We start from the raw sequence: 11487 nt of genomic DNA, 5'->3' as shown, positions 1-11487 counted from the left end.
ACAGTACCTGTTTGTTCCAACTGCCTGAGGCCAGTATATCTGCTGCCTGTGGTGTGTTGCTGGTTAACTAGCAGATTAACAATCCATGATGTTACTGTCGGAGCTACGCTACCCATTGGAATTCATTTCACTACTTTGGGACTGTATGTGGTCATGTGGGGGAAGACACAGCAACCACCGGTTGGATTCACTGACCTTGGACCTACTTGTAAGGGAGTGATGTTTCCACTACTTGGTGGGACTTAACGCTAAGATTAAAAAACACGTTGCATGTTTGTTAATGCCTTGTTTCTATAATGTTAGAAAGAATTGTTGTAAGGCTTACACCTTTGTAGTAAGGTTACCCACTTAGTGTTACACATCTCTTTTCATCAGTACATATACAGTTGTTTACATATCTATGGAGGATAAATTCATATTAATGCTGTCACAGTTCGTTGTGCTGTCCGCTTGTGACAGCACTGGCAACAGCAGTTGTGCACATTCATGCACAATCTTCTTGTTTTCAGGAAGAAGCTCTCTGGTTTTATCATTCTGAAATAATTGGACTATTTGGAGTTATGAGGGGTGCGAAGATAATCTAGAGGTACCCAAGATTACACATTAAATGGCTGGAAATGAGCAAAACAAGCAGCCATGGGCTCTTTAAAAACATTTTCAACTGTTTTGTGTTACTCGACCAACTGTCCAGAACAGGAAAAGATCCTGGAACCAGGGCGTGTTTTTAAAAATGGATTCCTAAACCTGGTAATTTGTTTCTTATTGAATCCCTATCTTTGGTTAACAATAAAAACACTTAATCAGATTTTATACTGCCTAAGAACATATAAACTGCCAGGAAAATAAAAGAGTTATCATACACACAGGCTTACCTTCCTCCTCCTCAGACAACTCCCCCTCCCCTTCCTCTGTGGCCTCCACCTCCTCTTGCTCCTTCTCTGGAAAAAGCAACAAAAATACTCATCTACAGAAATAAAATAAAAATCATATTTTATTTTATATGCATTTTTACCCCCAACAGGAGCCATAGAAACAGTCACGGCCATAAAGACGACCATCAACACGAGCAGCAGGTTTCTGTTGTGACAAAGGAGATTACTGGTGTAATTAATACTAATCAATATCAGTTCACCTTGGTCAGCTCCTTATATACCAGGAAATACTAACAATCAGTAACAGTCAATAGACAATTATTCTAATCGACACCAATGTATCCTCATCAGTGGCTGTCAGTATCAGCCATCAGTGATCAATAAATTTCAGTAGGAGCCGATACCGATCAGCACAACAGTATGACAGTCAAAAATAATCTGTAGTGATAACAGGACATGAAGTTAACTGGGGCAAGAGTAGAGGATGCCGAGGATAGAGTTAGGTGGAAACAGATGATTCGCTGTGGCGACCCCTAACGGGAACAGCCGAAAGAAGAAGAGGAAGAAGTTATCAGCAGCAGTCATAAGTGAACAACAGCAATCAATAAGAGGCGATAAAAGCTTGGTCAAAAGTGATCAATACCAGATAAAGTTGTAGCGCATGCACTAGTATTACTCATGGCAGCAGTATACTACTGTTGCTGAATACAACAGTAGTATAATTAGCAGTAGAGAAAGATACAGTAGTAGGACATGGAGTAGTGGTACTCACGGTGGCAGCACACTGTTGTCACCAAGTACAGCAGTAGTATAATCAATAGTACAGAGATATACAGTAGTAGTACATGCAGTAGTAGTACTCACTGCAGCAGCATGCTGCTGTCACTGACACTTGCTGTTGAAGTAAAGAGATGCTGCTGAAAAACTGCAGCTCCTCCTTCAAACACTCATATTTATACACACTCAGGTAGGGGAGGGGCTGCACATCATACTACTGAAAATACTGCAAATTCTACTACTCCTGCATCTATAGCTTCATACAAAACTACAGAAATACTACTACCAACTACTACTTCAGCAGCGTAGCTTTTACTTGCATCCAGTATGTATCCCGATCAGAGTGCAACCCAGGATGCACTGAGGGAGGAGCAGGGTTCACCTGGAAAGGTGACCTGCCTGATTTCACATCTCGTTCTTTTTAATGAAAACAAGTCATTTCCAGTCACAACAAGTGCTGACTAAGCTTTGACATATAACATTAGGCACATTGAAGATGACCCAGATCTACGCAGACTCGATCACTGGCAACGACCACACAGTGTGGCCAGTTAGTTTTCTGTCCGACTTGAGCCTGACTTGCTCTGATGTAAAGCCCACGCGGGCATCAATATTCTCCTGGTATTGAGGTGGCTGCAGTTTTTGGAGCCAGGTGTCACAGTTGCTCTCCAAGAGGGTTAGGTTCTTGCTCTGCAAGAGCTCAGGGTATAAGCTAGTATTTCTCTGTAGCTTCTTCCGGTTCTTTCAAACCAGGAACTCTCAATGAGACAAAAGAGACTGCTTTAGATTTTATAAAAAATAACCGTGCTGGTTTATTCAGAGGATCACAGGTAAAATTCACATTACACGTCCAGATCTCTCTCACCCCTCTGCCTGCGCGCAGGCAGCAGAAAAGCTCAAAATCTCTGGACCCAACAGCCTATATAATATTAATCATTTTGGGCTATTCCCATACTACAAGGGGCGTCAAACCGTGACGCCACCCGATAAGCAAGCTTTGCAGCTGCTCTGTCGTTTAGCCAAAACATGAGGCAAAGTCAAGGTGCGTGACTGTTGTTTTCGTGGTGTGTATCTAAACAATTGGACATAACCTTACACATTAAGACAAATATTAAGACTAGCATTACAGTTGACCCTAAAAGCTCTTTTCCTGTAACCTTGGCGTGCCTGCAGTCTTCACTGCAGGCTGAATAGTTACAGCCTAAGCTAGTCAACCTGTCTGGACTAACATACTAGACAACAAATCTCTGAATATCTATCTAACTAAGAAATAACCTAACAAGGGCATGATGGGAAATGCCCGACTCTTTCCTGATCAGAGAGCTGATTAGTTGAGGTGAATCAACAACATAACGTTCTATAGAGACGTATCATTTCTTGTATAATTCATTCAGTCATAAAATTTATTGCCAAGTATGTTAAAATACAGGGAATTTGACTCAAGCTAATTGAAACAATTGTTTTTTTTTTTGTTGGTATTTGCACGGTAAAGGTTTTTTGTGTTAAAAGGATAAATGTGTCGATGCTGATGGTTATCAGTCAGGGAAGCTGAATATAGTGAGAGAACAGTACATTTTTGGTCTTTTTAGCTAATGACACCCCTTTCCATTAAAGCTGTCATCATGTTGTTGAATGGTGGGTAAATGCGCCGTTTTGGAAGGACTATACTCATTACCCATCATAGACATATACACATACGCTACATACATCTATGAGTTAATTAAAAGAAATAAATACCATCCCATACAGCTATGTACAGTAGTGGATGCCTCCACTATGTCCATACACAGCAGGGTGGAGCTCTAAATGCAGCCACAGCCACCTGCTGTGACCACTGAGTGAACGGGCGTGCCCGTAGCTGCCTCTGTGGGTTGGGCGCTAAAACGCCAGATGTTGGTCAGGTTACATATACAGCTGAGAAAGTATAAGTAGCAGGAAAAGATGCAGATTTATGGGAAATGATATTCTCTGCCCTAGAGATGGCATCTCCAGTGGTTATCATTTACTAATGACTGCTGAACAGCTGGATCACTGGAACATTTTCTGCATCACTAAGGAAAAAAGTTACTTTGAATTTGTTTTGCATTTTTAACCAAGTCTTTTAAAGAGACACAGAACTGCTACCATGACTGAAGACCGTCAGTCAGTCAGTGTTAAACCTGGAACACCTTGAAGTTACACAGATCCAGTAAGCTGACATGGTTATTGGCTGAGGTGTTTTGGTAACACATCTGTCAATGAAGGTACCTGGTTCAATTCCTGGCTAGCGTGCACGGCCTTGTCACTCTTTCTTGATCAATATTGTAGTTTACTGTTGCTGCTTGCAAAAATAAGCTAGACAATAGTTTTACATTAACACAAAGTTGAATTTATTCACACTTGCATAATGTAATAAAGACTATCAGTGCTGGAGCTTTTGGTCTAAGAGACCTAAGTCTAATGTACTGTTCATTTCTGGAGGCTGTTTGTAGTGCTGCTGTATTATATTACATGATGTTAATAATTCTTTAAAATATCTTCCGAAGTTACAGTTGATTTATAAAGTATTTGCCAATGAGCAATCATTTTGTGTATGTTTTCCAGGTGACAATGGACCCTTTTCACAGTGACGTCAGCTGATACAGCATCCCGGGGTTTGGGTGTATCACTGTTTCCGGTTCAGCGCTGCACTGGCGTAAATGAATTAAAGGGCGAAGCTGCAGTCCAACATTTCCCTGGCACTGTAAAAAAAAGACAACATCAGCAATAATATTTACGATGTTGTAAATCACATTCATCCACAATAGTATTAGTTTGTTTCTTGCTGCTGCCACAGATCAGTGGTGGATGGAGCTCCCCAATAGCTAGCAAGTGACATTAGCAGGAGTCACAGAGAAGGAATGTCTATTCAAAATATCAGCAGTTATGTTAAAAATCCAAGCAACCCTTGTAAATATATACACTATAGCTTGGTGAAGGGACAGGGCACCGTATTATGTAGGTGACCTCGCTGGGACCAGTGTTATAGTTTTACAGATCTTGTGTGTTACAGTCTTGTGTTGGGCTGTGCACATCAAACTGTAGGACAAAATCTATGACATCCTTTCAGTGTGACATGCTAGACAACCCACTGACCTTCTATGCTTTTATTTTGAAATGAGTTTCCTGTCATCTGTGCAGAATCAGGGCAGAACGAGTCTGCATCCATCTGCGACAGGACATCCTGAAACAAGAGCCGAGCTGGAGTCAGGCTGGAGTCTGGGATAAAGTCCAGAAGAGGAATTAGGGGCATTTTAAGGTGTAGTCTGGTCCAGCATGGTTCTGAATGACTGGAGTTCACCTGGACCTTTGATCCTGGTGCCCACCTGTAACCAAGAGCTGTGGGACAATCGAGCAGCATGAACTCAGTGAGACTCCAGAAAAACAAAGTGAAAAGCCTCTGCACACTTCAAACATACACAGGTATATTATTATTATTATATTCATGACAAACACTTAACAAACAAAAATGTTCAACACTCTTCAGATCACATCCAACTGTCATACTGTGTTTATAAAGAACATCAGCTAAGTTGTGTAAATGTATATTATGAACAATTTTATGGTATTTTAAATACTAAGTAAATGAGGTTTGAAGTTATGATGTACATGTAATCAGATATAGACATGGTTAAAATCTTATTAACGTATTTAAGTGTTTGCTGTAACTTCTCCTATGAAGCATTTTAAGTTATTTAAATTATGTTTTGTCATTCATTATCTGTTTATACGGCAGCTTCCATTTCTGAGCATGCACAGGAAGAGCTATAATTGATTCTAACTACAATATTAATCATTAAAAACACACAGATCTGTCCACAGCTACATTATGGTTTGTTAGAAGCCAGTCACTGCACATTTATATTCTAAACCAACATGTTAAAGTTGAACCACTAGAGGAAAAAGTGCAATAGGACCAACAAAAGTTTAAAGAAATCAATAGACTTAAATAATCCAGCATCTGTGAGAATTAAGCCAGTAAATGATCTGAATACTTTTCCCATTTCTCCTCAGGTGTATGTCTCAGGTGAAGGTAAATCTCTTCTCACAGATATCCACCTATCAGCTGCTTTCATGTGAAACTCACCTGAACAAAGTTTTATTTTACATCTCACACACACACTGACACACACACACACACACAGTTTCTGTGTGTGTCAGGCTCAAGCGATTCACCCCCTGCTACTGGCCCCCATTAGCCAATCAGGAGCCTGTTTGAAACAAGAGCCCTTTATCCGGCAGGAACTACCCCCCCCCCCCTTTGTTTGTGTGTGTGTGAGTCAGTTAACCTCTGAGGACCTGCAGGTCAGTTTTCATTCATCAGCTCAGATTAACTGCATTAGTTCCATCTCTCCAATCAGTCTTCCACACCAGAAACCTATGGCCCCAAGTAACCTGACTCCTCCCCCTTCAACAAACCTGCAATCAGCTTCAGGTTTTCTGCCCTGTCAAAATAAAAGGTCAATGTCCACAAGCCTCGCAGTCCTTTACTGTCAGTAACTGCATTACCAAAAGGTGAAATGCAAGTGTTAAAATGTAGTTTAGCATAAGGCAGGTGAAGAAAAGAAAGTATCAGGCAAAACCTGTGAAACATGTAAACCAAAAGGTGTCAAAAAGTAGCCTACCTGAGGTGTTGTGAATGTGCTAGTGTATGAACAGTGCTGTGAGACTCGCTGTGAGGTGTGAACACATTGGCAGATGGTCAGGACATGTAGGAATATGTGATGACTTCTGAGAATATGACGGGGTTGTTGTACAGGAATGAACATGGAAGAGAGCAGGCGGCTGCAGAGTGGGGCCAGAAAGCTGCTGGACAGTATCCTTCAGTCTGTACAGGAGGTCACAGAACCACTCATGGCCCATTAGATCTGATCCTGATTTAGTAAAATGTCACCGAAACCAAATGTTTCATCTTGTTCTCAGGGTGCAGTGGTTGTTGTTTAATGGTCTTCTTCTATATGGCAGGGAGAGTGATGAAATGCTGATCTGTGTTAATGATTTAATCTCCATATAACTATTTCACATGAGCATGGATGGGCCACAGGTCTTGTATAAAGCAATACTAATCATAATCAACTTTATTTGGCCAAGTATTTTACACACAAAGAATTTGTTTACAGTACAGAACCGAGGCAACCATCTGCGGCGCCAACTCAAATGATGGATCTAATCATCAGGGACAATTCGGGGGTTCAGTGTCTTGCCCAAGGACACTTTGACATGTGGACTGCAGGCACTGTGAATCGAACCACCGACCCTCCCATTGGGAGATGTCCGCTCTGAACCACAGTCACCCCCACAACAATGTCAGGTCAGTTTACTGCTGTGTATCAGCTGACCAGGCTTTATTTGATATTCATTCATTTTCTACCGCTTAGTCCCTGAACGGGGTCACGGGTGGGGCCGGAGCCAATCCCGGCCGGCAATCGGGCGAAGGCGGGGTACACCCCGGACAGGTCGCCAATCCATTGCAGGGCTAACACATAGACGAACAACCACATATACACGCACGCACTCCTATGGGCAATTTAGAGACACCAATCAACCTAAGCTGCATGTCTTTGGTCAGTGGGAGGAAGCCGGAGCACCCGGAGAGAACCCACACAAGCACAGGGAGAACATGCAAACTCCACACAGAAAGGTCCCAGGTGGGGCCCGAACCCGGAACCTTCTCGCTGTGAGGCAACGGCGCTAACCACTGTGCCACCGTGCAATATTTGATATGAAAGTACATAAATAAATTATACATGGAGGAGAAACAAGTTTTCATTGATCATCTGTCGAATATTTAGACTGCCAGGACTGGAGCAACTGTACAGATCTTATTTTAAAAATGCTCATGTTTACCAACAGTTTTTTTCGTCACCTAATATTTGAAAACTTAAAGTGCTAATGTTCATATTGTAGAGTAGAACTATCCCAGACTGTCTGCAGTTTACGATAACTACTGTTTTCATAATGTAATCTGGCTGTAATCTGTAATCCAACATCTCAACCAATCAGCTCTCAGAACCAGGCATTTCCCATCATGCCTGGTGCTCCTTCAGTCCGTGGAGAACAACTGCCCATGATCCTGTCAAAATATCATTGCCTATGTAACCGATGGGTTGGCCATGCCCATATCGCCAGGTGAGCAATTTGTCATGTTAATCATGGACATGACCCATCCGATGAGCGGTTATCGCGTCGGTCGCTGCACTGAACTTTCCAAAGTGAAGTTTGATTTCCATCTGTTCTTTGTTGACCTGTGTCCTACTTTCCTGAGCCAGTAGTTCTCAAACATTTTTTGTCATTCCCCACTTAAGAGGGTGGGCGAATTTTCAAGCCCCACTTGTCAAAAAATTATAACGAAATTGGCCAATTTTAAAATTTCAAATTGATTGAAATATCAAATAACACCAAGTTGAAAACGGATAAAATATAAGTGCAACTGTATCGTTTGACAAGGGGATAGTTTTCACTTTTGCAGCACTTGTTTCATCCAGCATAATCGACACCATGTCTACAGTTAAAGGGAGAATGAGCTGCTCAGCAATTGACTGGGGTGTGTTGTCTCTAAATGTCTTCTTAATTTGTTGGGTTTCATGCTGTCTGCTGCCAGTGGTTTAAGACACAAGACACACGTGGGTCCCTCCTCTGTTGATTGCATATTAGATTTGTGGCAGTGCAGTGTTTATTCATTTAATACTTTTATGTTTTGTTCAGGGGGTGACAACTGATTCCAGCGCGATCCTGCAGGAGTTGGCGTCCATCGCACATGTCGTGCCAAGAGGCCACAGTGCGTGACGCAACCCAAGGTAATGTTCAGCAGCTTTGGTCTTAATTGTTCTGAATCTTTTTGTTTTTACTGAATGTGGTTTTACTCTTGTAGGTGCAGTAGCCACTGTTACTTTGCCTAGTGTATCTTTATGTCAAGAAGCCTGTTTATGTTTATCTCGTGTTACTGGTGTAGCTGACGTTAGGCCCGTTTTATGGTGTATGAGTATGTGGGGTCGCTGTGGCTGGGGCAGTCGTCTCCTGTTGTCGTTTCCAAGTTGGTGGTTCGTCTCCCCGCATGCCTAAGTGTCCTTGAGCAAGACACTGAACCCCAAATTGCTCCCGGTGGCTTGACTAGCACCGTTGCGTGGCAGCCTGTCTTCATCGGTGTGTGAATGGGTGAATGGTGTATGATCTCCTATAAAGCGCTTTGGCCAGTGCAACACACTGTGAGAAAAGCGCTATATAAATACAGTTCATTTTCCATTTATGTGAATAGTTTGGTGCACAGGGAGGGAAGGTCCTCTAAGTTTGGTTATGGTATTGTGGGTTTTTTGTATTTTGGCTGTGATTGATTGTTGTGGTGTTTGTTTAATGGGTTTGTCCCAATCTGTTGACCATTTTATTGCTGTTTTGTACTGTATTTACTAGGAGAGCGGGTTACTAGGTTCTCTTGAAGGGTAGTATTTTAGCTTTTGATTTCGAGCCATTTTTAAAACATTGATTCACTGTCACTAAATTATACATCGGCTCAACTCCTAATTCTTGTGGATAAAACCAGCGGTGGACGGTAAAGTAAGAATTTCATCTCATTTTATCTCATTTTCTATACCACTTTGTCCCACACAGGGTTGCGGGGGGACTGGAGCCAATCCCAGCCGGCATCGGGCAAAATGCGGGGTACACCCTGGACAGGTTTCTGGTCCATCACAGGGCCTAAGAATTTCTTTGTACAGGGAAACACATTTCCTAACTGTGCATATGACAAATAAACACTGTACCTTGACCTTGACGTATGTCAAGGACAAAGTGTTTGTCATATGCACAGTGAAGAAACGCATTTCCCTGTACAATGAAATTCCTACTTTGCCATCCACATGAATGCCACACAATACAAGTGAAATATAGTAGATAAGCAGGTAACACAAATCTGAGGCACTTTAAAGCAGCAAATGAAAGAAGCATAACAGAAATACAAGAAGACTACAATATAATGATTAGAGAATGTATGCTACATGTGAGCTGTGTGTGCACATATGCATGTGCAAACTTGAGTATGTAAACAATATGGGTGGAATTACATGAGGTAGTTCCTGAGTCAGCTGTCTAGAAGTCTGATGGCAGTTGAAAAGAGAGTTTTTCAGTCTAGAAGCCCTGCATTTCACACTTCTGAGCCTCTGACCGGAAGGTAGGGGTGTGAACAGTCTGTGTTGGGGGTGGGTGGGGTCCTTGAGGTATGTAACAGTGAACATGGCATAATAGTGATAGGAACATTAGTACTGCATTGGTGCTACTGGAAAAAACATTCCTCTGTATAATTTACTTGTCTTACTGCAGACGCAGCTGCTGCAAACAGCCTTAGACATACGTATGCATGTTGCTAACATGTAAACTGCTTTATTTGACACTGTGTTTCTGCAGTGCCACTGAAAACCACAGGCTCTGTGGGCTCTATGTTCCCTATATGTTAGCTCTGGAGCCGTTTATTACTGCTGCTTCCTGACTACCGGCTGTCATGACCACATATGATGAAGTTTCAGAGGCAGGACAGGAGGGAGAAGAGGAGCAGAGAAAGAAGAGTAGGGGACACTGCTGGAGTTTGTTTTGATGCTCACTTCATCTTTAATAGTTGAAAATTAGAGGTTGAAGTTAGTTAATGCAGCTTTAAGACTACAGATTAATTTCTGCTCATACATCACTGTCTGGTTTGGCTCAGCAACCAAACAGGACAGGAACAGACTCCAGTGGACAGTCAGGACTGCAGGGAGAACCATCGGTGCCAGCCTGTCCTCCATGGAGGACCTGTACACCTCACGGGTCAGAAGGAGGGCGCAGAAGATCTCTGCAGACCCCTCACACCCTGGACATAATCTGTTTGAACTCCTCCCCCCTGGATGGCGCTACAGGTCACTGTACGCCAAGACAACCAGGCACAAGGATGGTTTCTTCCTTCGGGACATTGCTCTGAACAGTTAATTTATATTTATGTATAACAAGATACAACAAATACTACAGTGCATTACCTGTTTTGTTTGTAATTCAGTTGTTTTGTTTGGTGCACAGTGGGGGCCAGTGAGTTGGGAGTCAAATTTCCTGTATTTTAAATAGTACGTGGCAATAAAGTTTGATTGATTGAACTCATCTAAGACCTGATACTTGGCAGGAGATCTGACCACTGTTCTCATAGATTTTTTGTTTTGTTTTGTTTAATTAAAAGTCCCAACGCATGCCACCTACTGTGAAATGCATTTAAAACCCTGATGATTCAGTTACAATTACACAAAAGTCATGAAAATGATCAGCCAATGCTCTAAATTAAAATTTAATGATCCAACCTGTTGTAGTTTAGCACAAATGTATAAAGCACATTGAATTTATTCAAATATTAAAAACATGTTTGCAAAAAAGGTAGACAGCAAACATCATATTAACACAACATCTGCATGGGTGGGGTGGGGGCAAAACAGTAATTTCAATACAAAAGGAGAATCTGTGGAACAAACTTAACATGTCAAACAATTCAGAAATTCAGCAGATGCTTTTAAGGGAAATATACAATTGTGAGACAAATTTATATCCTACTGTTGATAGAACTTACATTTTTGATTCAATGTACTGTAAAATTATAGTAAAATGGTATCTCACACAGTATTACAGATCACTGTCTGAAATCATCAGGCAGACAGGTTCAAGGACGAGGACGTCGCAGAGACAGAACATTTTATCACTCCAATAAAAACTAAAGCAGCCAGTTTGAAAAAACCAAGAAGAAATAAAAAAACAACAAAGCTGAAGTTTAAAGTTTAGTAGCAGTTTAGTTGTCGCTGACATGGCAGCTGTATTT

General features: G+C 41.7%; 1 long non-coding RNA gene across 1 annotated transcript; it reads left to right on the top strand.

Annotated features, from left to right (window-relative positions):
- The first annotated feature begins 7721 nt into the window (after positions 1-7721).
- Positions 7722-11481, top strand: LOC109972574 (uncharacterized). The gene is made up of 3 exons (XR_002276710.1): positions 7722-7796; positions 8373-8464; positions 10065-11481. It is a non-coding gene; the product is annotated as an uncharacterized LOC109972574 (long non-coding RNA).
- The last annotated feature ends 6 nt before the right edge of the window (positions 11482-11487 follow it).

This window comes from Monopterus albus, unplaced genomic scaffold, assembly GCF_001952655.1.
Source record: "Monopterus albus unplaced genomic scaffold, M_albus_1.0 scaffold260.1, whole genome shotgun sequence".
In the NCBI taxonomy this organism is placed as follows: domain Eukaryota; kingdom Metazoa; phylum Chordata; class Actinopteri; order Synbranchiformes; family Synbranchidae; genus Monopterus; species Monopterus albus.
Note: the sequence above shows the minus strand (reverse complement) of the source record. Positions and strands in the feature narration are given on the sequence as shown.